The 27,310-nt window shown below is 44.9% G+C and overlaps 1 protein-coding gene across 47 annotated transcripts in view; it reads right to left on the bottom strand.

Annotated features, from left to right (window-relative positions):
• NRXN3 (neurexin 3) overlaps window positions 1-27,310 on the bottom strand; it is a 1,789,124-nt gene that overhangs the window by 1,487,098 nt on the left and 274,716 nt on the right. The gene's annotated exons all lie outside the window — the stretch shown is intronic.

The raw sequence follows: 27,310 nt of genomic DNA, 5'->3' as shown, positions 1-27,310 counted from the left end.
CTGATAAGGGGAGCTGGAGAGAGACAGATGCTTTCATTAGCACATTCTGGCGCACAATCTGAGATTCTCTGAGAGCAGAGAAGCTCTTTCCTCATTGCTGTCTATTTCATTTCACAGGACAATTACTCCTGGTGTCTCCTGCGTTGAGCTTTCATGTCTTCAATGAGAAAAGTGAAGCAGGTGAGCCCCATCCTTCCCCACTGCTTATCAGAGCAAGCCCACAAACACAGAGCGACAGGGTGCCTGGTGGCCATCACCTGAGAGACCCATCCTTCTGCCTCCACATGTGTCTGGTCTGTGCGACAGAGCAGGGAACATGGCCACTTTGGAGACTGACGGTATCACACCCAGTGCAAAAGATGTCCTTGGATCACAAGGCACCTGCAGGGACCTGTGAGAATCTGAGGAAGGCTTCACAGGGAACCAGGAAGCCAAGCCTCCTTCATATAGAGAACAATGGCCAAGGGTAGAGCAGGGCAAAACAGGTGTTGTATGGGGCTTTATCTCCTTTATCTCTCACGCAAGCCCATGGGGAAAGTATTACTTTCCTCATTTTATTAGGAGGAAATTTAAAGATCACACAACTGTTAAGTGGAAAGCTGAAGCAGTGAACCTGTCCTCCCAGCCCCAAAAGCACTTCCTGTTCTGTGGAACAGAAGCCAATCTGAGAGCAGGTCTGACTTCAGACACACACACACACACACACACACACACAGCACTTGCTGGAAATGTGCACTTGAACGAGTCTGACGGTGAATCACATTTCTAAGGTGAACAACAGTTCAGGAGTTGTGCCCCGGCAGTCCTCATAGAGTCTATCTACCCCTGCCAGCTGTGGGAAAATGAATTCAAAAGCAACAGACTCACACTGCAATCCTAAAACAGGTCAACGTGTCATTTTACACCTCTGTTTTCCCCCACAGTTTTACAAAAAACCTCTGCCTTTCTTTACACCAGGGCTCTGTTCTGCTACTGGTTGGAAGCCTGGACACTGGGATAGGTCCTCCAGGGAAGAGTGCAACACAAAAGTGCTTCTACAAGTGTGAGACAAAATAGATTAAAAGGTAAGTTTCCGGCCAGCATTGTGGCACAGTGAGTCAAGCTGCCACTTCCTGCCAGAATATCCTATCAGAGCTGTGGTTTGAGTCCTGTCTACTCGGTTTCCTATCAACTCCTTGCTCATGTGCCTGGGAAGGCAGCAGATGATGATCTAAGTGCTTGGGCCTCTGCCACCTACATAGGAGATCCAGACAGAGTGCCAGGCTCCTGGCTTTGGCTTGACCCAACCCCAACTGCTGTGGCCATTTGGGGAGAGAACCAGTAGATGGAAGATCTCTTTCTCTATCTCTCCCTCTCTGTCTGTACTCTGCCTTTTAAATAAATAAATATTTTTAAAGATAAAGTTGGGTATAAAAAATTTTGAAATCCATGCAGATAAGGGGTCTTTAAAAAGAACATATAAAATCACATTTTGAAAAAAACTATGAAAACTTTTCAAAAACTTTTTATACCAAAATAAAGATCTTTTAGTCCTATTTTGAAAGAAGTTTTGAAGTACCCTTGAAATTGTCCCTTTACAGAATTACCTGAACACAGACAAGGTGAGAGCCTCAGAAAACACCCAAGCACATGAGTTGCACATCGTCCATGGCAGCAAAATTTTTCACCTGAGGCAACTTTGCAAAAAGCTTTCTGGGAGTGAAAAAAAGGAAGGGATTAAAGGAATATCCATGCAGTTCCTGGGATATTCATAGCCAAACTCCTATCCCTGGAGTGGGCTCACGATTGGCATATAGTGACAGTGTGAAGACACCAGTTAGGACATCAGCATCCCACGCCAGAGTGCCTGGGTTCAATTCCTCACTCTAGCTCCCAACTACAGCTTCCTCCCAATGCAGTCCCTGGAAAGCAGCAGTGACATCTCAGGTGATTGGGTTCCTGCCAACCACATGGGAGACCTGGATTAGGTTACCAGGTTCAGGCTTCAGGTCAGCCCTGATCTCTGTGTTGCAGGCATCTGGGGGAGTAAATCAGCAGACTGAAATGCTTGCTCACTCTCCCTCTGCCACTCTGTTTCAAATTTAAAGAAAAGTTTTAAATGATTGGCAGCTCGGCTCTGGAAAAGGTCTACCTCTTGCAATTCAGCTTTTATTTGATTGTTCTAAACATTGCTTCTGTAATGTTACTATATAATTCTCCAGTACATTTCCCATGAGTACTTAGCTTCGCAGCTCTAATTAACGAAGCACCTCATACACATACACACCCACAAATGTGCACATGTGCACACGCACACACACACGTGTCATGAGAGTGGAACCAGGAGAAATGCTGATGTACACGAGAACATCCTAAAACATTAGCATCGGGGGCCCAAATTAAACCTTATTATTAGGATTTGGCAATCTATATGTTAGTTTATGGACATTTACAAATATTTCTATGACTATCTCTCTCTCAGCTAAAGAGCATTTAGACATGCCAACATACCTGATATCAGAGATATTAATATTCAGTTACATTGGGGTATAAATAAATATTGGTTGAGGGAGGGAGTTAGGAAATGAGCTGATAGACTGGCTGTGTGCTTACCTGGTAAACTGCTGAATTCATTTCAGATGCCCACAGAGGTCAGAAAGAAAAATAAATTCCCAATATTACAGGCCAGTGGGCACCTTCTGAGCATAATAGCCATATAGCAAATAATTCATGACTCAAGGATGGAGTCTCAGACCCAGTTCAACGACTGTTTGCATCACACTTGATCGGCATGCATAGCCAGGGTTATTGTGACCCATGTTGTATCCAGCAGCGCCACCTGCATTGACAAAGTGGCTTCCTGTGATAATATAAAATCCCCTTCTCATCTCCATCCAGTGTCCTGGCATAAGGTTTCTAAAATCCTGGGAATCTCCAGACTGTGTCGTGTCTTTTATATGCTAATGAGATAGCTGGTAGTTAGGGCCCCCCAGGTAGCTTCAGAGTGAGGGCTGGGCACCTGAAAGACCAAGGGTGATTACAGAGTGGCGACTTTCAGTCCCACCTCCCAACAAACATCTGAGGAGAGGAGAAGGCTGAAGACTAAGTTGATCGCCAATGGCCAAGGATGCGATCTATCATGCCTAGGTAATGAAGCCTCCCTATGGATCCAAAAGGCAGGGTTCAGGGAGCTTCCAGATGGGGGAAGACCTGGATGTTCCTGGCGGGTGGTGTGCTCAGAGAGCATGGATGCCTCACACCACTTCTCCCTTAATTTGACCCAGGTAGCCCCTCCATCTGGTGGTTTTTTTTTTTTTTATGCTTTGTAATATCCTTTCAAAAAAATGGGCAAACATAAGGAAAGAGTTTCTTAGGATTCTGTGAGCCACTGTAACAAATTAATCAAACCCAAGGAAAGGGTTTCGGTAACCCCTAATTTATAGCTAGTTATGAGTATAGGTCACAGCCTGTGACTGGAATCTAACTTGGAGGAGTCTTGTGGACCCCGAGCCAGTGTGATATGACACCACCTCAAGGTAGACAATATCAGAGTGAACTGAAGTGAGAACACCCAGCTGTTAGCTGAAGGATTATTTAGTGGGAGAGAAATTCCCATACATTTTGGTGATCATGGGTCACAGAAGTATTTCGTGTTCATGGAATATAGTAGGAGAAACAGATTGTTTTTTCCCCTATATCCGTTCACTCCCTGGATCAAAGAACCCAGAATTTGCTCCACAATTCATAGCCTCACCATCACATGACAGCCTTTATTATCCCATAGCAAAGTGGGGGTGAGTCTTTTCATCATCATCATTCTCCTCTGCCCCCCATTTTATGACCCACCACATAACACAAGTTTTCTTCCATTAGGCGCCAACAAGAAGTAATCCTACAAGGGCTAGGGAGGGAAGAAAGAACTCATGAAGGATGGTTTGATCAGAAACAGCAGGGGCAGCCCCTTCCATGAAGAGTGTGATCAGGAGTAGGAAAAGGGTGATGAGATTCAGAGCAGTGAAGACCAATTTTACATTCGGCCAGCATCTCCCCTCTGAGCACTTCATACACTGAACACAAACTCATTTGCTCTGCCAATATCCCCTCCAGATAGATAGCCAAGCTGGTATTGTCATCTTCATTTTCAAGAAAGGATACTAGAGGCACAAAGAGGTCAGGAAGGTTGTCCAAGGCCACACAGCTCATCAGCACCCTCTATCTTGTGATGCCCAAGTCAGAGTTCACAACTTTTCCCATTATTGTCTTGATTCCTTTGAATTCAGTATCAATAAGATATAACCAGGTTGCTAAACTGCAGAAACCCCAGTACATTAGCCACATACTTCCACACCTACCCACTAGACAAATGCAGGAGGTGAAATACAGGGCAGAAGAGGGTGGAGAAGATTAGCTACACTGGAGGAGAGTCCACATTGACTCAAAGGCAAAAGGGATGTCTTCCTATTGCCCGGGGAGCATCACTGAGTCAACGGCACAGGTGCAAGACATCTCAGACTGTATCTACTCTGATGCAGGACTCCTCCAAGCACACATTCCTGGGCACCATATTTCTTAGAAAATCCTAGTTGGTTCTAATCATCAAAGTTGGGAAATCCTTTCAAGGAAGGTAAGACAGAAATGTAACAGTGGATGACCATTCTTCCCCCAATCCTTGTTTGGAAGGGAAGCCTCTCTAGGTCAATTGTTAAAGGTGCCGGGATTTAAGGAAATGATTTAAAATGTTTGATAGGATTGGGAACTTGCTTCTTTTGAAAACCTCCACCTATAAAATTGCCTGAGAAAGTATGATCTATTCCTCCCTCTGCACTTAGGGAGAGAGAAAGGCATAAATAGATAGATTCACAAAAGTAGAAAATACAGAACACAAGGGGAAATGTGAAGAATATGATTTTACACAGCTAGAGGGGACTTAGGTAATAACCAGTGTAGTACAGACTACAGAGGGTTTTGCACCAGAAAACCCCAATTGATTCCTGATGGCTGCCTTAGGCATAGATTTGGAGAATGGGAGTACACAGGTCTCACAATTTCCACATCTCTAAAGTTGTCTACACCTTTCATTCTGTACCTGTGAGGGTCCTTGGGGCAAGCTAATTCTCCACGCACATCTCACATTCCTGTCTGGGTTCTCTGTGCAGAGGCATGAACTGACCATCTTTGCAGGGTGTCTGCTGAGTAAACATCCTTGGAAACTGAATATGGCATCTCTGTACAGATCAGAAGGCAGATTTGCATCCTGATCAGTCTACCAGATAGAGGACGTCTCCCTCCCCTAGAGACATCCTAGGATAGTCAGCTCTCCCTCGTCTCTCTGAACATGTGCTCACATGTCAGAGCAAAAAGAAGGCCCTCTCTTTCTTCAGGGGAGAAGATGAGCAGCTCACCAGGAACCCTAGATAAAGCCAATGAGTTTAGTAAGTTGTGGCATTGGGGAGCGTTCTCTCTTTGATAAACTTCCATTGTATATTCAGGTATCACCTGTACCTCACTATGTCACCTGTGGGTACCAGGACTCAGCAAACTGATGTAACAGACTCCTTTGCATTTGATCCAGAACATGTGTCATTTATGTTAGTATATATAAGGGTACTTCAAAAAATCCATGGAAAATAACATTTTAAAAATCTCTTTATTTTGGTAGAAAAAATTATAATTCATGCACATAATGAGTCTAAAGTTTATGGGAAGTGTATATGATGAAAAACTGTTTATGTATATGATTATAAAAATTGTATGTAGTGGCTAGTATTGTGATCTAGAGCTGGTTAAGCTGCAACTTACAACACTGGCATCCAATATCAGAGCATAGGTTTAAGTCCCAGCTATTCCACTTCCAATTCACTTCCTGCTAATGTGCCCAGGAAGGCAGTGGAAGATAGCCAAAGTATCTGGGCCCCTGCCACCCATGTGAGAGACCCAGATGGAGCTCTTGGCTCCTGGCTTCAGCCTGGCCCAGCCCCAGTTGTTCCAGGCATTTGGGAAGTGAACCAGTGGGTGGAAAATCAATTCAATTCTCTCTCTCTCTGTCTCTCTCTTCCTCCCTCCCTCCCTCCCTCCCTCATCATCTGCCTTTTAAATAAAATAAATAAATCCTTTTTAAAAGCTACATGTACACAAGTATATATACACAGAGACCCCTGTGGTACATTAACCTGTTAGTTTGCAAAGTAATCAAAGTTTCTGACTAAACAATGTTGCCTAGAGTTCAACGGTCTTTTCACTGTGTTACTGGACCAAATTTTGATGCATTGTGTACTCTTCAGTGCTACTTGCTCCTAACCAGAAAGTAGCTCCCTAAGCAAAAAAACCCAGAATCCCCTCACCTAGTCCCAGCTTCACCCTCACCCCAGACCCTCTGTCACTGCGTATCACAGGAAGGAAAGGGTGCTGGTCCCTTCATCATCACCTCACTCTCTGTACGTCCTACGCAGCAGCACAAATCCTCCATCAGGAACTCCCAAGAGGAATTCTGCAGGGCTGGGGAAGAAAGGCAGAAATCTTATGGGATGAAGCCATTAGATTCACAGAGGGATACTCTTCCACAGACTGGAAGACAGAGCAGAACGATGAGACCTAGGGCAACAGTAGAAGTAAAAATGAAAGTGAGAGTGCTAGTAAGGAGGGAAAAGAAAGTTAGGTGGAGAGAGGAGAAGCAAAAGCAGTAGGCACTTGGAAAGCAACTGGGGAGGGAACAGCACGGGAGGTAAGAGATTAATCAGTGATGGGTTTAAAAGTCAACAATGGTGTAGCAAAGGGTTCCTTCCAAAATGCTTCAGTCATTAAAGCAGAAAACCCGTCACATCCTTGCATTTCCATTAATATCTCCATTAGCCAGAAGAGGACACTAAGGCTGGAGAGTTAAGTGAACCTATTAACGTGCCTCATTCAACTGCTCGGACAAAGCTTGGGGATGCAAGGCCAACAACTTCCAGTGAAGGTTTGTTTTCCCCTAGAGTTCTTCCAGAGACACCGTCTCTGGGAGCCAGAGGCATCCTACCAGGACTGGGAGGTTGTCACATCCAAAGAGACAACAGTGCTGTTTGCCCGGCTAGTGTTGACAAAGGACAGATCACGCCAGACACACACACAGAGCTGTTGACAGGCTTATGAGAGGGAGCAGAGCAGACAACAGGCGCGGCCTTGTGAATGCAGGATGTTTGGATGGTCAGTGAGACATTGGATGCCAGTCAGGAGATTTGACTTGCAAATTCATTCAAATGGACTAAGAGAAGACCAAGGCTTTCCTGAGCTAAAGACAGAGAATTATAAGAGAAAGGAATGATATTCAGAGACCAGAGCATGTACATTGAAGGGAGGCCAAAAGAGGTCAGACGGGCCCTGAGGGGCCCCTGCTGCACAGTGAATCGAGTTTGGGGCAAAGAGGGGAGAGTCCTCCCAACGGCCATGGAGAAGGCTGGCTGGCCACAGGCCCCCCACCAATCAGTGAATTCCCAAGGGCCTTCTCGGTAGAATGAGGACAGCAGCACTTAACAACTTCTTGGGGCTACTGCTTGGAAAAGAGTACAAATGTTTTGAAGGCACTTGGTAAATATGAAGAGCTGTACAAATGGTAATAATAATGTCAAATTTTATTTAACATCTTCATTAAGGACTCAGAGTAGAGCAGGCAGGCTGTTAATGAAATCTATAGAGAGTCCTAAATTGGGCACTGCTGGCAACAGCATGATTTGGACAAGCGAACACCCAAGAGACAGGAGAGTGAAACTGCGTGAAGGAGGTTGGCCCTCCCCCAGCTAACACCTGTGCTGCCCAAGAGTAGCCAGGTCTGGGAGATCAAACTGGGCCTTCTCCCCCCTCTACTTTCCCCCCTGACTCATCCAGATAAAATCTGGTTGAAGTGAAAGTCTGGAAGGATGGGGAAAGCTCCTCCAGGGTCCCCCCAAAATGTGAAAGGAGGGCAGGGAAGGTCTCACTCCTAAGTCCTAGAGAATGTGAGTCACACACAGGGAGTGCGATATAGGTACAACACTTGGTGTTCTCTCTGGAGAGATGATGGGCCTATAGGCCTGCATTCCAGGACATCACACCCTCTCTGGGATTCCAAATTCAAAGAGGAAAAGCACCCAAGATTCTTTTGTTAAATTTTATTTATTTATTTTATTCATCTGAAAGGCAGAGACACACAGAGAGAGAAAGGGACAGAGAACTCCCATTCCCTGCCTTTCTCCTTAAACACCTGCAAAAGCAGGTGCAGGGCCAGGCCAGTGACAGGAGCTACCAACTAAACTCAGGTCTCCCAGAAGGGTGGCAGAGATCCAACTACTTTCAGAGTGTGTATTGTCAGGAAGCTGTAACCAGGAAAACAGCCGGACTTGAACACAAGCACTCTGATTTGAGATGTGGCTGTCTTTACTGCTACACTAAAACTACCTGTCATTCAAAACACCCAATAGTCTAAACTCACATCCAGATTTATGTGAGCATTAAGGCTAGAAATATCAAAAGTCAGCCTTGCATGCAAAGCCAAGACACTCGGCAAAAGACGTCCTACACAAAGGACCCCTATGGGCGAGACCCCAGAGGAAAGAAGGGGCCACCAAAGAAGGATGTACTTTTCTCTGAAGAGAGGAGAGAACTTCCACTTTGCTTATGGCTCTGTCGAGCTAGTTGATCCAATTACGGATGTCATACATAAGAGTGTTTTTGTTAAATAAACAAGAGTCACTGTGAACTAACTTCCCATGCAGGATCTCTGTCCCCAAAGAGTTGTACTGTGAAACTTAATAGTAAAACTTGTTCTCAAGAATCACTTCCTTTTAGCATATTAAAAGGAGGATATTATTATGTCTCATAAGTTATATGTCCAAGAGCTCAAAAAAGAAGTAACATTTTGGGTTCTTCTTTAAAGACAATTAAGTTTCTAAAAGAAAAGAAGGGGGAGTAAGGAAGGGAAAAGAGGAAGGGGGAAAAAATCAAATCACCTTTGAGAAGCAATAATATAGATCAGCCCTTGTGTAGACAGTTGAGGAACACTTCTCTTAGTTGTTTTTATGCCACTTGTTCTTTTTTTTTTCTTTTTCTTTAGCAGGAAGGGTGGGGAGAATGCGTGGGAGGACGGGCATGATAGGAAGAATTACTATCTACATAATGTTGTATTTATGAGACACATACAAATTTAAAATAAATTTAAAAAGAAAAAAACAGTCAGCCTTGAGAGCCCACGGTTGTGCCCACTTCTCCTCTTCCACCCAGGGCAACCCAAACAAGACACTGGCTGATTACAAGCAAGCTCCACATCAGAGCTAAGAGCCTCCACATCAGGATCATCATGACTCACCTGCCCCCTTGCTTGCCTTCCCATGTCCCATCTGTCCCCACCCACAGATGCCAGCTATGTGAAGCCATGGCCAGCTGCCATACACTCTTCTCCCCTCCTCGTTGGCCCAAGGAAATCAGCTTATCTTTGGGTCTCTTCCTTCCAAAAGCTTCCCTGGGTACTTACCATCTATGTGTCCATTACTCCTTAAGCTTTTCTCATCACCGTCCTAACTCAACAATCATCTATTGTTTACCTACTGGTTACAGACTGTTGGTTAGGACTGCTATAACAAAGCACCACAAATGTGTTGGCTTCAACATAAATCTATTCTTAATAGTTCTGTAGACCAGATGTCAGATCAGAGTGTTTCTAGGGTTGGCTTTTTTTCTAGGGGCTGTAACAGACTGCTCCATGCCTCTCTTCCAGTTTCTGAAGCGTTATTTATGATCTTCAGAATTCTTTAGCTCGTGATGTTAACACACCAGTCTCTGCCTCCATGTTCCCACAGAATTCTCCCTGTGTGTTTGACTCTACATCTGCATGGCCCCTTTTAATAATGACACACTCCTATTGGCCTCAATCATGTGCAAAGACCCTGTCTCCAATAAGGTGACATTCACAAGTAGCTTAGGACTTCAATACCTTTGGGACACAATTCAGCCCCGAACAAGTGGGATGTTCTTTCTGTGCTTGAAGAAGGAAAGACAAACTCTTAATTATCTTATTTGAGTGGGATGTTCTTTTATGCTGAATCACAGCTCCCTGTTAAAACTTCAATCAGAACTTCTTGCAGTAGCTCTTTGCTGAGAAAAAAAAAAAAAAGGCAGAGAGAAGAGCTGGCCCTCTACAAAATCGTGAAATGGCAGCTATCAGCCACCATCTCTCCTCCCAAGGCACCTTGCCTATCTTCCAGCTCTTAATTAATTGACCATCAAGCAACAAGTAGCCTGTAGCATCAGAACAGGGAGGAGGAGATTCCATATAAGATACTATGTAATTTCATTTGAGGTAGTACCTTCTTGAAAATATTGGAAATTATTTTTTTTTGAAAAATAAACACTAGCAACGTCCAACAGAATCAGTATGTAAGAGTGGAAATGTGGGCATTAGAATCAGAGAGCTCAAGGAGAGCTAGGGGGAGGAGGACCAAAGAGATCTCCTTGGTGACCACCTTCCTAGTCCACGTCTTCATCTGAAACACATGGGGACTGACTGGGCTGCTTCTAGGTTATTGAAGGCTTGTTCTAGGGAAGGAAAATCTAGAAAATGTTTGCTTCCACTCCACCCACACTCCATCCTAACTCATCAATGGTTAGTTAACATATGCTGTGAAGTAGCCATTTATCTTTTTCCTAACGGAAACTCAGAGCTTGATCTGTGATCCTCATACAAGCTGGTCCCTATCTGGGCGGTAAAGCCTCTCTAAATCTGGTCTCAGTGGTAGTCAGTTCTGGGCATGGCTCTAGCCTGCCTGTCAACCCCAGTGCCTCTTATTCATAAATCCACCCGTTGCTGCTTAAACTGTAGCTGCCAAGATGAGATGAGCACCTAAATTGACCCCATTTGGTGTGAAAATTTATTTCACATGCTTTCAGGGACTAGCGTGTAATTAAACAAGCTCTGAACTCTTCAGTTATTCTCAGCAAGGCTTTTAGCCATTCTGACACTGTTACTTATGACTGACAGCTGCCATGCAAGATGATAATGTGGGAGAAATAAAGGGCTCTGCACTTTTTTCTCCTAACAAGGGAAAATCACCAGGATGGGAGTCTTAGAACACCAGATCCTTGACCTGGGCCTGTCACCAGCTGGGTGTCACTGGGGATGTCACTTTCCAGCATCTGTTAAATGGAAACATGCTAGCCAGATGTTCCTCTAATCATTTTACACACATTGAATTACTTAATGCTCAAGACAGCCCTATGGAGTAGCACTATTCCATTCCTACTCTGTATTTTGTTTTCTTTTATTTGAGAGATAGAAAGGGAGAGCTCAATCCACTAGCCAGCTCCGCAGTGCTCACACTCACTAAGTCTGAGCCAAGCTGAAGTTAGGAGCTGGAAATGCAATGTAGGTCTCCCACATGGATGGCAAGTACTCAACACTGCTGCCTCCTGGGGTCTGCAATATCAGGAAGCTAGAATCAAGAATTTGAGCTGGATATGAAAACCAGGTACTCTGATATGGGACAGAGGCACAGAAACTGACATCATAAGTACTAGACCTAAACACCCACCCACCTATTTTAAATACAAAAAGATCAAGGCACAGAGATCTAACTTGCCTAAACACCTACTCCTAGTGTGGTGAGCTGAGATTTAAATCAGGCAACCCAGGTACAGCATCTTTGCTTTTTACCACTATACTCTAAATAACAACATAATAATAATGGTGACAACATCACCAGGAATTGAGACAAAATGAGATAATATGCATTAAAACTTGGTGACATGTTGTATGAATATCATGGAGTACGACTTCAGTGTGGGGTAGGTGGGTGGCTTGATGTCTTCTCCAGAAACATCTGGAAATCTTCTGAAAGTATGGTCCATAGTCTTCCAGTTGCCATTACTTTCTAGTCTTGATGAGGGAATATGGAAAGGACAACACCACACGAGTTTAGAGAAAAGTGTCCAGATGAGTGTCGCTCCCCCTCTTCGTGGAGGAACGACACAGGACCCTGCGCTGTTCTTTCATCTGCTCGGCCCTCCCCGGGTTTGCTGCTGCTTCTTCCCAGGTTGGCTACCGTCCCTTCCACCTCCGTGGAAGGGCGGTTCCCCCTGGCCACTTTCCCCACTTCCGTGGGGGAGCGGCACACCGCCGGCCGGCTCTCTCGGGGGCTGCACAGGTGTTCCCTCAGATGTTCCTTGTGCATGTTGTCTCTCTCCTCCTTTATAGTCCTCTTCCACCAATTCCAACTCGGCTACCCACACGCCGAGTACGCTGCTCTCCTCCAATCAGGAGCAGGTCCTACAGTTTATTGGTTGAACTGGAGGCAGCTGTGTAGAAGCTGTTTCCTCCTCTCCCAGCGCCATATTGTGGGAGAGCAGATGCATAGAATAAGTCTTAATTCCAGTAACTTAGTCTAGTCCGAGTTGCTCCCCACAGATGAGGTAATACACAATTACATTGTAAGGTCTGAAAGATAAGGCTTGAGTGAAGAACAGATTGAGTGGTAACACTTTCCAATCTAAACATAGTCCCCTCTATCAAATGCTACATTGCAGGGCCAGCACTGTGGCATAGCGGGTAAAGCCGCCACCTGCAGTGCTAGCATTCCATATGGGCACCAGTTTGAGTCCTGGCTGCTCCACTTCTAATCCAGCTCCCTGATAATATGCCTGGGAAAGCAGCAAAAGATGGCCCAAGTGCTTGGACTCCTGTACCCACATGGGAGACACAGAAGAAGCTCCTGACTTTGGCTTAGCCCAGCCCTGGCTGTTGCAGTCATTTGGGGGAATGAACCAGTGGATGGAAGATCTCTCTCTCTCTCCCTCTCCCTCTCCCTCTCCCTCTCTATATATAACTATCTCAAAGTAATAAATTTATTTAAAATAAAAACACTATCTTGCATAAAATCCTACCATCTTTTTATTAGATGTTGTTTTCTACTTGCCCAGATAGGATTCTTAAAGTCCAAATGCCCACCAAGAAAAGAGACCATTAAATCTCACCTGCCACAATGCCCATTTATTGCAGTCATTCTTTGCAAAAATCACATATGCAAGCTGTGGATATCTATAGGGGAAAGGAGCTAGAAAGAAGTAAAATACCCCAAACTTCATTAGTTTCACAAATTTGGCTTGGGTCATTCTGGCTCCAAGCCCAGTGCTTGTGCTTGCTTCAATCTGTCATGGAAGTTGAGGCGAGGCACAGAATGGAATAAAATGTCCAGCAAGCATCAGGCCCCAACAGTGTGATTTCTCCAGCCTTATTCTCTTTAAGCCTTAACACAATACTGAAAATGGTCACAATCTTATCTCCCACATATTCTATCAGCTGTTTGGTTTTGAGATTTGTTGTTGTGTGGTTAACTTTATGGATACAGAAAGATTTTTCTAAGTCCTGTAAGTGGCGATTGGCACTATAACTTCTTATTCCACAAGTTAACAGGAACTAAGACTCAGATGTGTGCATTTCTAAAGTTTGTTCTGTGTGCATGCTTCATACGACCTCACAAAGGCCCAGGGCCCTGCAGGAGCAGGTGGGACAGGTGGCCAGAGAGAGACCATACAGGGCAGCTGAGGAAAGGACACAGGTGCACAAACCCAGTCCCCCTTCTCTGCACTCATCCCTCACTCAAAGCTCCAGTCTGGAAGAAGTGGCAGCAAGGGGAGCACAGGCTCCAAGATCATGCACACATGTATTCACACACACACACACACCCCGGCATCTCAAGTAGACACCAGGAACAGCCAGCCCCTGTGTGGCTGAGAGGAAAGTTATTTACAGCAAGGTCTGGCCTCTCATGCCACCATGTAATTCCAGGCAATTGCACTTCCAAATAGATCTTTTTGGAGAAAATCAACAGTGGCTTTGCTTTCAATCTACTGGAAAATGAAGTCCTGTGCAAGTGTTACATAAGCCCACAGCAGGTGGAGTGAGGAGCTCAGGAGTCACAGCTCTGCCAACAGAGGTTGAGTCTCAGGTCCCCGAGGCCTGCAGGGGCCCCTTGCCACCTGCCCCTGGCTGCCAGGCCAGGGTGCGTGTATGACTTTGTGGAATCAATAGAACTGCAGGGAAGGAGCAGGGTGCAAGTGAAAGCTACCAAAAACTATTTGTGAGGGTTCAAAGGGAATAATGGGCATTTCCTGCCAAGAAAGAAGGCTGGAGCACAGTTCCTGCTCCCATCCTACCTGGGTACAATCCAACTCAACATGACAACACACAGGTGCACAAACACACCCAATACCTGTGCCACAGGAGCTTCTGTTTTCCACTGTTTAATGTTAATTTTTCTATTATAAAAGTAAGAAAGTATCACTGAAGAAATTTTTGAAAGTACAGAAGCACAAAACAACGAAAACAATTGCCAATAATTGCATTATGCAAGCACAGTCAATGTTAGCATTTTGACCCAAACAGAATCATTGTCAGCGTTTTTGATGGATTATTTTCGAGACTTTGTTTTTACCCATTTTTAATTTTTAAAATGATTTCTGATGAGCTTTCCACTATGTCTCAAGACATTCACCTCTAGGACCTCTGTCAAATGCTGACTGATCCACATTGTAAAATCTGAAGGGGACAGATGGCAACTGACTACACTGGATGGGTAGCCCATGACTTGTCAGACTATGCAGAGAAAAACCTGTTAGTGAGATGAAAACAGCATTAACACATAATCAGGAGACACTAAATCCAGCTCCATTACACTATTGTTGACTATAGGACCTTGACAAAGCCATAGCTTCCTTTTCAACCCATTTATATCACCCACAGTGGCAAGCAGAATAGTCAAGCACATTTGGAAGCAAATAAATGTGCTTTTATTTCTTCTAAAGTGAAGAAATTCACTTTCTTTTTGTCTGAGTTTTTCCATCTGTATAATGGGGCTTTTAGTACTCATGACACAAAATTTCTAATAGCTGTCATCAGGATCAAATTAAACTATACATGCAAAAAGACTTGATAACCCTAAGCTTTCATTCTAACGAAAAATAGAGAAACAAAATACCATGCACGTCTCTTATGAATATTTTGTGAGAATACAAGAAGATAATAAATGTGAATAACATAAGCAATAAATCCCAAATAGGAGTGATATGAGGAACAGACAGTGCTGTTTCTGAAACTCAGGCAAGAAATCTAGAATAAAGGCAGGCACTGTGGTGCCTCCATCCCATATGAGAGTTTGAGTTTGAGTCCTGGCCACTCTACTTCTGCTCCAGCTCTCTGCTAATGAGCCTGGAATGCAGCAGATGATGGCTGAATTCCTTGAGTTCCTGGTACTCACTTGGAGATCCATATGGAGTAACTGGCTCCTCTCTCCTCTCTTCTCCTTTCCTCTCCTCTCCCTCCCTATTCCCTCTTTTTCATTCTGCCTTTAAAACAAACAAATAAATCTTTAAAAAATTAGGACTAATGAGGGCATGAAGATAGAATGAGGAATGAAAGAGTATAAGAAAGAAAGTGATTCCCCCCTCCTCTGTTTATCTCCTTTATTTCAAAGGCATTGACTTCTCACTCTCTAAAATTGAGATGTTAGAGTCTAATGCAACCAGTATGATTTGAGTTGGGTTCTAAACCTATGCAGAAATTGAGCCAAAATCTTTCCTAAGTGGAAGTCCAAGTGGAGGAATTTTTATTCTCCAGACTGGAGGATCCAGGCTCATCTTTATACATCAGGAAAAAGAGGAGTGGAATGGAGGCAGGGAGGGGATATGTGACAGCAGCTTTGAACCCACAAAATGCAGGAGAGAGCCACCCATGAGAATATCCACACCAATTTAAGAGATCCCCAGAAGCAAAGGTGCCAAACAGTGGAATTAGTAACAGTGTGCCATCTTCTGGCATGACTAAATATTGCACAATTTCATGTGCCCGTGGACTCTAACCCTTGTTAAGAACTTGTTTGGGCAGGCATTATGGCATAGTGGGTAAAGCTACCACCTTCAAGGCTGGCATCCCATATATGGGCACCAGTTCAAATATCAGCTACTCCACTCCTGATCAAGCTCCCTACTGCTAATGGCCTGGGAAAAGCAGCAGAGGATGACCCAAGCATTTGAGCCCCTGCCATCCATGTGGGAGACCCCAGTGAAGCTCCTGGCTCCTGCCTTTGGCCTGGCCCAGCCCTAGCAGTTGAAGCAATCTGGAAAGTGAACCAGTGTTTGGAATATCTCTCTTTTTCTGCCTCTCAATCTCTCTTATAACTCTAACTGTAAAAATAAATAAATATTTAAAAAATAGTTTGTAAGGCATCTTTCCAAGTCAATACACTACGGAATAGACCTGTATGATCAAAGCCAGGCTAGGACAAGCTACCACAATGAGGCAGCTGCCATTTCTTTATTCAGCTTTCTCTACTGCTTTTCTTTTCCATTCACATTTGCTACCTAAGTCCAATGCTCTTAATTCATGTATAAGTACTTATGAGCTATTGGGTCAATGCTTCCAGCAATACTTGTATTTCAAAGAAGAACTAAGGAATTCAACATTACATAGCTTGCATCCTGCATCTAATTTAAACACTGTGGGCCAGTGTGGTCACACAGTGGATTAAGCCACTGCCTATGACACCAACATCCCATATTGAAGTGCCAATTTGAGTTCTGGTTGCTTCAATTCTAATCCAGCTCCCTGCTCATGCACCTAGGAAAGCAGCAGAAGATGGCTCAAGTACTTGGGCCCCTGCCACACAGGAGATGCAGTTAGAGTTCCTGGCTCATGGCTTTGGCCTGGCACAGCCCTGGTTATTGTACTCATCTGGGGAGTGAACCAGAGAATGGAAGGTGTCATGCTCTCTCTGTCTCTCCCCCTCTCTTTCACTGTGCCTTTCAAATGAACAAAACAAATCTTTAAAAGATAATATAAAATACTAGGCACTGGGCAATTCCTGGGTTCTAGGTACTGGGCTAGATATGGTCCCATCTTCTAGGATCTTTTAATCTATTCAGGAAAATAAAAACATACAAAAACCTCTACACTATCACAGTGCAAGAGTAACAATGTGGATAGTAAAGGCAATAGGCTCTCTAGTTCTAGAAAGGAAAAAAAAATCATTTATGGTTGGGGTGGTAAGGAAAGTGTTGTTTGAGCTGTGCTTTAAAGGACAAGTCAGATTTTAATAGGCAGAGACATAAGAGAGGGTACACCTCTCCTACATAAAAGGAATGTAATATACCCAAGAATAGAAGAGGGGAGAAACCAGACCTGCTCATGTAATACTTTGATCAGAGAGAATAATAATGATTATTATTATTATTTACAGAATTTTATAAATCCTCTTTCTGTGTTTTTTTTTTTGTTGTTGTTGTTGTTGTTTGTTTGTTTTGATAGTGAGAGAGAGAGACAGAGAGAAAGGGCTTCCTTCCGTTGGTTCACTCCCCAAATGGCCACCACAGCCGGTGCACTGCGTTGATCCAAAGCCAGGAGCCAGGTGCTTCCTCCTGGTCTCCCATGCGGGTGCAGGAGCCCAAGCACTTAGGCCATCCTCCACTATCTTCCTGGGCCACAGCTGAGAGCTGGACTGGAAGAGGAGCAACCGGGACTAGAACCCAATGTCCATGTGGGATGCCAGCGCCGCAGGCCGAGGATTAACCAAGGGAGCCACGGTTATAGATAAAGAAACTGAGGCTATAAGAGGTTAAATTAGTTACTTCATGAAGATTCTATAACTAAGGAAAAAACTTGAACCCAAAGATTCAATGTTTAAATCCCAGGCTATAGCAAGTATGGTTAAGTTAAAAAGGGAGATGAAAACCAATCTGAGAATGACAGGGAATATCAAGCTAAAAATTCAAGCTCATGGGGAGATTTCAGGCCCTGAGTGGAGTTTCTCTCTGAGGTCTGTGGAGGCGATGAGCTGTGACGTGCTTTGTCTTCTCCCCTTCCAGACAGAGGATGACCTCTCATTGGTCATTATCTTCCCTCTTCTTTGAGATTTACCTTGAGTTGTACAGCCCCCCAGGCACTTGGAAGCATCACATAGAAAAGTTACTTCTTTTTCCATCTAGTGCACTTGTCTGTTTGTTTGATTTCCTGCTCACTGCATTATATGTTATTGGGCCTCAGGGTGCCTCAGTGAATTAAAATGATACAGTCAAAATGTATGATTGAAAGACTGAAAGGCAATAATATCAGCATAATCATACTATACATTCATATCCCACTTTAGCATCTGTTATCTCATTTACTCACAAAGACATCAACAGCACTCTGAGAGAGGAATGACCAAACGTAGCAACTCAATTTTACCAATGGGAACACTGAAACAGAGAGGTTGGGTAGTTTGCCTGAGGCCAAAAAGTAAGTGATTGGAACTGTAACCAGATCTCTAACTCCAAAACCAGGCTTCTTTTCTCATTAGCCTACTCTAAGCTCAAGCAGGCAGTGGAGATGAAAAGGACCATGTGGTACCATCTGCTTCCAATTCCCAGCTCTCGGTTCAGAACCATGGACAGAGACATGCAGCCTAACACAGTTCTTTGAAGGCATGCAATGCTAGTATCCAAAGTAAAGCTCCAAAGCTCAATTCTAAAATACTGAATCCTGTCAGGTACCCTGAGAATGCTGCACACATAGATGCTTAGAAGGAATGGCAATGAAAATCTCTCAGAAACACATCAGAGTTAGCTACAGAGACCTTCATCTTCCTGACCTAGGTTGAGGAAAATATAACCTTTAACCAGAGTAAAGGTAATTCTTCACCAGCTGAAATCTAGAATAATTAGATGATCAGTCATGTTTATCCTGGTCTGAAAATACTGGACTGACTCCAATTTATCTGCCATAATTTCCCCTTTCACCCTCCAGTATGTTATGAAGACCCTCTCCCCAAGATACTAATTGTGAAAATAATGGCAATATCATTAATGTCTACTGAGTTCTTGCATTGTGCCAGGCACCAGGCTAAACACCTAAGTGTTATGTCATGATAAGATCCTTTCAATATGAAGTGTGAAGTATATCTAACATAGAAAGCATATAGGAAAAACTTTTGGGGAAGTGCATTGCAATGATGCTATACTAAAAAATATGTTTACTCTGGAGTCATACAGCTCCGCTTCCTACTAGCTGTGGCTCTGGATACTCACTTAATCACCCTGAATCTCAGTCTTTGCATTTGTAGAAATGGAGACTCATGCTTTACTCACAGGATTATTAAGGAGAGTATAAATAATGCAAGTAAGGCCCTAAGCATATTCTCTAGACACATAGTAGGTACTCAATGAACACGATTTTACCAGTCCTCTCCATGTGCCATATGTATATTTTGTCTACATTCTTCATCCTTTCTAGATCTCACTCCCTGCCCAGCGGCCTGCTATCATGATAAAAGTAAAATTCAGAGTAGGGATTAGGTCAAATGAGAATTAGTCCACACATATTAACAGAACAACACTTGTGTTGAGTTTTAAAATGACAGTGCCTTCAATAATGATCCTAGAAGTGTATAGAAGGGGGAAATACTATGATGGTTGGTTGATGGCCATAGGTAAGGAAAGGCATATTCAATGTCAAGTTTGCTGTGCCTGGCCACAGGCCAGCAATGGGCATAAACCACGACAAAGCTGTTAAAATGACATATGCAGAACGTCTATGGAGAAGCTGGAATCTAAAAGGGCTTAACTGATGCACTCATTCTTTCTTCTTAAAAAAAGATTTATTTATTTGAAAGAGTTACACAGAGGCAGAGAGAGAGAGAGAGAGAGAGAGAGAGAGAGAGAGAGAGAGAGATGGCCACAAAGGCTGGAGTTGCATCAGTTTGAAGCCAGAAGCCAGGAGCCAGGAGCTTTCCCTGGGTCTTTCACATGGGTTCAGGGGCCCAAGGACATGGGCCACCTTCTACTGCCCTCCCAGGCAATAGCAGAGAGCTAAATCAGAGGAATGGCTGGGACTCAAACCAGCACCCATATGGGATGCTGGCACTGCAGGTGGCGGCTTTACCCGCCACGCCACAGCACCAGCCGCATTCATTCTTTCAACCACCACTTACTGATCATCATGGAGAACAGCTGATCTCTGTCATGCAGCTCAAAGTTTGATAAAGGATTTGCTGCCCCATGACTCTAGAACCTGGAAATGTGTAAATATCAATGTGTCCAAGGTACTTTGGAGAACAAAGACCAAGAAGGATGCCTAATGACAACCATGTTTCTCAGAGCCATCCAGGATTATTCCTTCTCTAAAAGTTTGTTTCTTTTTATTTATTTGGAAGGAAAAGTGACAGAAAGGGGGGAGGAGAGGGGGGAGAAAAAGAGGGGGGAAAGAGAGACAGACAGACAGACTCCATATGCTGGTTTACTTCCCCAATGCCTCTAACAGCTGATACTGGACCAGGCTGAAGCCAGGATCCAGGAAATGCACCTGGATTGCCCAAGTAAGTAGCAGGGACCCAAGTACTTGAGCCATACACTGTCTCCCAGGATATACACTGGCAGGAAGCTGGATCAGATGGAGAGGCAGGACTCTATCCCAGGCACCCTGATAATGGATGAGGGCATCCAAGTGACAGCTTAACCTGCTGTGCCACAATACCCTGCCCAATCCTGGTATATGTCTTTACCCACTAGTTATGCAAAGACTGGCACCAAACTCCTTCTGCACCTCCTGAAATGCCTCCTGCTCCATCTGTTAAGGCTCTACACCCTCCCTCATTTCTCCAGCTCCATGACTGCACTAAGACTCAAAAACAACCTAGTTTTATATCTCAAGGAAATCCAAAACATCATCCTATCTGACCTTGTATTTTATGACCCAAGTTCCAGAGAGATAGTGACCTCTTCTCCTAGGGTGCAAAGCTCGTGGCCAAGAACCAGGCACAGGTCTTCCGACAGCAAAGCAGGAAAACATAAAGAGTGATAAGTCTCATACGTGGTTTCTCAGCCTCTTCTGAGAGTTTACAATTCTGTCTTCTTTGCAATCCAATATCCCCACAAGTCCCCCCACTGCCCTGCAAAGCTTTAACTCACTGGTTAACTACCACGACTCCGGGGTTTAAGTCAGGGAGAAGTGATGCAATTTCTTTACTCCAACTCTACTCACTCAGACTCACAGCCCACATCCTGAGTGGTCTTGCTCAAACAGTCCTCAGAATGATAATGGACATCAGGTCCACAAACAGCAGGACCACTGGGTCTGGCTTTGTCTCATTGGTCAAGTTCTATTCAAACTCCTCCGTCCCCTGGAGCTGAATGATTGGGAGCAAATCAGCACCAAAGGACTCTGTAATGGAGAGTGACAAAAAGCCTCCCCCTGAATAATCTTTACACATAGACTCTCCAGGGCTGCATCTTCCCCAGGACTCCTAGCAGTGCGGTATAGCAGAAAAGCCCAAGAGTCAGGCAACCAGGGCGATAATGCGACTTCTCTGCTAAGTCATCTACAGTAGCTAGAATTCTCTTCATCTGTTTGCTCATCCATAAAATGGGTATAATATCATTAACAACCTCATCATGCTGTTGTGACAATGACAAAGTATTCTGGCAAAGTACCTGGCTTGTATGAGGGTCCCAATAAATATTGATCTATTTCCCCTTCCATTAAAGATTAGCATCATTATTTCTATTTAAATGCTAACTCTGATTTTATGTGGAATCTGAATAGTTATTTCTCCCTTCAAGTCTTCAGTGTCTCCTTTACTTCATGACTAGGGGATAACAGAATACTAGTGTTCCCTGGGTAAAAATGTGATTTTTAATAGAAGCATAATCATAGCAACAGAATGAATAAGTGAGGATAAGAGGGAGAAAATAGACAATGACCAAATGCCTATGATACGCCAGGCACCTATTTCACAAACCTTTGTAAACCCCTGGGACGAAGGATATTTGTAAAATTCCATTTTACAGATGTGGATTGGCAAGGTTAAGTAACTCAAACCAACACAGATATTAAGAAGCAGAGTGGAATACGACCCTGTCAGACTCCAGGGCCACTTCCTTTCCATTTCTTGCTCTTACTCTGCTGGGGAGAGGCGCCTCTTTGGTGAGCAGAATCATCCGCTGTAACTCTTAAAGAGAGCATGTGCAAACATAAACCATGTTAACTCTAAAGACTCCCCCAGGGCATTCCTTGTGATCTTTTCACAGGGATTCTAAAGGGATCAGGTGATGGATTTATGCCAGTGACCACCAGAGGGGGATAACAGCTGTCTGAGTGCAGAGTGCAGGCACGCACTTGCATGGCACGTGCACACACACACACAGACATCCCACAGAATCCTCCCCAAACAATAACAGAGATGCTGAATAAAGAGGGCTTCTTCTGTCTCTCTACTTCTAGCAAAGCCTGCTAAAGTCTGAGCCTATCTTTCTAGCAAACAGAAATCCCTAGCTCAGTTGAAAGATATTCCAGTTTTGGAAAGAATTTTTTAAAAAGAGAGAGATCTGACCACTCAATCTTATTATTAAAGAACATCATGTTCACAGTTTAAAAGAAACAGATTTTGAGCCAGCAGACAAGGGTTTCTGAAATTTTGGCTCAACCATAACTGCTGTAGGGCCATGTACAAGTCCTTTAACACATCTCATTGTCCATTTCCTCCAATGGACAATGAGGACCCCAATAGCCCCCTGGCAGGGCTACCCTAAACAAAATGCAATAAGGTAAGGCAAAGTACTGTGCAAACTGTAAAGGCTATACAAATGTCACTTGCTCTTCCTGGTATTACATCCTGATTATTTATTCAGTATTGACACTTCCACTTCAACAAGGCCTTGCCCTGGATAACACAAGAGGTCTGGCACTGCATGAGAAAGAAGCAGAGGAGCCAGGGTAGCAATAAGCAACTGGCAGGAAGTAAGGATTCCTCACACCGAGCTTTCTGCCCTCTTCCTGCATTGTCCACCTCCCCTTTCAGGGAAGGTGGCTGATTTCCTGGGGCTTCTGGAACAAATAATCACTAGCTAGTTGGCTGGCAGTGCTATATTCTCTCGCAGTTCTAGGAGCAGATGTGTGAAATGCATTTGTCAGTAGTGCTACACTCCCACTGGAGGCTCTCAGGGAAGTTCCTCCCTTCCTCCTCCATCTTCCAGTGGCTGCTGGAATTCCCTGGCTTGTGGCTGCATTATTTACATCTCTTCCTCCAACTTTACATAACTTTCTTTTCTCCAGTCTGTCAATTCTCCTCTGTGTATCTTTTATAAGGACCCTTGTCATTGCATCTGGGACCCTCCTGGGTCACCCACTATAATCCCACCGTCTCAGGATCATTAACTTCATAATATCTGTCTGCTATGGCCATTTTTTTTCACCTAGGTAACATTCACAGGTTCTAGAAATTAGGACATGACCCGTCTTTGAAGAGGTCATAGTCAATACGTTACAAAGCTCACCCAGTACAAACTCAATCTGCACTGTGTGGCACTGTGCTGTGGCATGCAAAAAATGAGAGGCAAGGCCTGAACTGAAGCAGGGAGGGGTATGAGATCCAATAAATTCAGAGCACAGAAAGCAAGACAAATTCATTCCGCCTTGGGAGGACGGTGAGAGGGCCTCCTGGAGGCGGTGATACTTGAACTGAGCCTTGAAGAACGGATTTTGTTAGAGAGTGAAATTCTGATGGAGGAAAGAGCAAGATTAAAGATGCAGGGGTTGGAAGAGGATATTTAGAAAAGAAAACAGGAGAAGGAAGGATGGCAGACAAAGGAGGACGACACTGGGCTGAGACTCAAGGTAGAAGGACCTCACACTTGTCCTGGGGTGCAGCAGAGAAAGCTAGACACCAAACACAGTGAGAGGAGATTCCACCCCACTGCTCCTCCGACTTGCTTCCCTGGTTCACCGTGGGCCTGCACACTCACTCTCTGCTCCAGTGCTCAGAAGGAATAGCGGTCCAGCTTGGCCACGCTCCTCCGAAAATGCAAGCCCTGCCCTGACTAATTCTGCCCAGCCTGTAATGCAAACAGCTCCACAGAGAGGTTCAGCGTCCAGGATGGGAGTCTGCGGGCTGCAGACAGACAGACAGTAGTGATGCAGGACCACAGCAGCAGGCACGGCAAGCCCAGCCCGGTCTCTGCGCCTCAGGATACAGACACTTGGATCCAGTTAATTGAAATATAAGCTTCAGGCAAGAGGATTTATCCAAACACCAAGAAAATAGCAGGAGGACGCTAACGGCATGCAAATAGATGAGACGGGATCCCTTTAAGACAGTCATTCTGATTGTGCGGCCCAGGTGCGGACCCAATCACCCAGCACAGACCCACCCCAACCCTCTCTCACCTCCTGCGTGCTCCCTCCACCCCCATCCCAGAGCTCCAGGACAGGCCTGATTGGCTCTAATAAAAGCAGCCTCGGCCCCAGGGAGCCTGCAGGAGGAACATAGCTGATTTCACCTCTTTAACCCTGGGACTAGAAAAACAGCCAAACGCTGACTCCAGCCTTCCCCTGGGAGGATCCCAGAGCTTTATCTCCTGAGCTGCACGACCTCTAGGAACCTCTGCACGCGTGAGATAAATCCCCAAGCCTAAGAGGAAGCCGACTTATCTCCCAATAAAGCATCTGTGCAAATTACATTTTTTTTTATTCTCTGGGAAGGGAGTATTTTAAAAAATAATAACTGCAATAACAGTAATAATAATCACCATCTGCTGATGCCTGCATCTTAGCCAGTTCCTCAGGGAAGGAGGAGACAGGGCCTATGGGGCAGGATTGTGGAGGGACTGGGGGTGACTCACGGGCCGGGGTGGGCAGCTTCCCTGCGGATCCTGGACACCATGTCTGGTTTGAGAGATATGGCCGCCACCTCTCTTCATACAGAATAAACAAATGATTAACTGTCTCATTAGTGACTGTGCGGGAAGACACACAACTCACATCACGGTTGGTGGTGCAGGAAAGAGATTTATGTTATTAACAATTAAAGCAAAGTAAACGTGGCCTTCTGCCCTGCTGCCTGCCTGCATGGGGCCCCTCTTACAGAAGCAAGGCAGTGGCACTGGAGAACACAGGTGGTGTCCACCTGGCAGGACTCGGGTCTAGCCAGAAGAAGAGAGCAGATGCTGGGACATGTCACTGGCAATTCAGAGCTGGGGCCAGGATCAGGCAGGAGTCAGAATGGAAGGATGGGAAGAGGGAGTACAATTGCCCAGAAATTCATCATGACTTATAATCTGTTTGTAGGTATTCACTCCACAAGAAAGAGAATAATGACCCCAGTCCACCCTCTAAGGACTAGATACTAATGATCGCAGTTCTGATCCTAGCTCCAACCCTGCCCAGATGTGTGGCCAGGACAAAGTCTGGCTTGGTTTCCATATTTGAAAAATACACACAGAGATTTTGTTTTTAAAGTACTGTGAGAATGGAGCTGGTCATTGTCACTTTTTATTGTTTGTTGTTTTGTTTATCAAATGTCACAGCTGTACAAAGAGCCTGCTCTGAACTCAGGTTTCCTGGGATCCAATCCCAATTCAACCACTTACTAGCTGGCTGACCAATCATCTTCTCATGCAGCACTGCAAAATGGGTATGCCACTGTCATTTACCTTTGGCATGTCAAAGCAGCTCACCGGTACCAAGGTACCAAGCACTAAGCAATGCCCAGCACAGAGGAAGCAGTGTCCCACGTGCCATCCATGCTACCACGTTTGCACTTGCTCCTCACCAGTACCTGCACTTTAAACACACAACTGAGATTCATGCTTCTAGACGCTCCGGCTAGGAATGCGTGCCCCTCCCTCTAAGATACTCTCTACTTTTACCTTCCAGCCAAAGAAGGAGGTATCCCAGTCTTTTTCTGAGATGTGACCCACACTCCCCTCCTCTGAGGTTTTGGTCTCAAACTCTAGATCTCTTCTTTTTACTATCTCTAGACTCTTCCACAAAGCTGGCTTCATGTCCCTCTCCCTACAGACATGGTCAAGTCTCACTCATCCTACAATCTTCTGTCAACTCGGTCCCCACCAAGCCAGCAATCTTCCCCCTACTTTGCCCTCTACACCTGCAGTCCTTGCCTTCACCTGGACACCTTCATCACTCCTTGGTTCCCATCCCCCACCACTGTGCCACAAGTGAAAGACAGCAAATGCGCACGCCTGGCCGAGTCTCTCCCAAGGCTCCCCTCCAGCCATCAGTTTGACTTCTCTGCAGCTTGGGGCTCAGCAGACCACCCCTAAGTGAATTCCTTCTTGTCCTTGTCCTCCTGGAGATTGCTCTGTGCTTGTATTTCTCTGTCTACATTTCCTCTGCATCACCTGGCCTTCAATATTGCTGTCCCTGAAGGGTCTTGGCAACCTTCTCTTCTGGCCTGGGCAGTACCCCACTGCCCACAAGAGGCTCAGGCTCCAGAGTGCCAGGTCTGTGAAGGATTTGAGGGCAGTTTGATTTGCTTGACCAAGTCTTTTCAAAGGCTGAGTGACTGGGCAGGCCTTGGATTTGGCAGTTCTTATACCAGACCACTTCCCACATGTAGGGTCAACTCTCCAGCCGTGGCAGTATGTGAGTCAGTGAGCCTTGCGACCAGTTTCTCCTGAATAATCTCCCCTAATGCATAGGCTGTATTCTAATCCGAATCCTGATGGAACCCCAAACTTCATTTCTGTTTATGCTTCTTTTGCATTCAAACCCAAATTTCCTGCTGTTCAGTGAAGCCCAACATCCAGATGTCCCATGAATAGGAATTGTGGCTGTCACTAACCTAAACCTCACTTTGCACAGGGCAACATACTAAGTACTTCCTGTGGGTTATTCCTTGTAACCTCTCTGACCAGTTTATAAACTTTGGCTAAGAGCATGGATTCTGGATCCAAAGTACTGCATCAGAGTCCAGCTCTGCTACTCATGGATTTGACTACCTTGGGCAAGGTCCTCTATGTGCCTCAGTTTTCTCATCTGGAAAATGGAATAAATAATAGCATTTACTTCATCAAGTAGCTGGGATGATTGCAAAAGTCTGTGCATTTAAAAGGCACAGCGCTGTGGCATAGTGGGTAAAGCCACTGCCTGCAGTGCTGGCATCCCGTATGAGCGCCAGTTCATGTCCCAGCTGCTCCATTTCCGATCCAGCTCTCTGCCATGGCCTGGGAAAACAGTAGAAGATGGCCTATGTCCTTGGGCCCCTGCATCCACATGGGAGACCTGGAAGAAGCTCTTGGCTTCAGATCAGCTCAGCTCTGGCCATTGCGGCCAATTGGGGAGTGAACCAGTGAATAGAAGACCCCTCTCTCTCTCTCTCTCTCTCTCTCTCTCTGCCTCTCCTTCTCTCTGTGTGTGACTCTGACTTTCAAATAAATAAACAGATCTTTAACAAAAAAAAATGCATAGCACAATGTCCGACATGGGACAAATACTCAGTGTCTGGGAGGTGTGGCTATTCCTGTTATACTTCAGATGAAATAATGCACACACAAAGAGTGGGAATATCAC

The sequence above is a fragment of the Oryctolagus cuniculus genome, chromosome 20, assembly GCF_964237555.1.
Source record: "Oryctolagus cuniculus chromosome 20, mOryCun1.1, whole genome shotgun sequence".
In the NCBI taxonomy this organism is placed as follows: Eukaryota; Metazoa; Chordata; class Mammalia; order Lagomorpha; family Leporidae; genus Oryctolagus; species Oryctolagus cuniculus.
The sequence above is the reverse complement of the archived record's forward strand: the minus strand, read 5'-3'. Positions and strand labels throughout refer to the sequence as shown.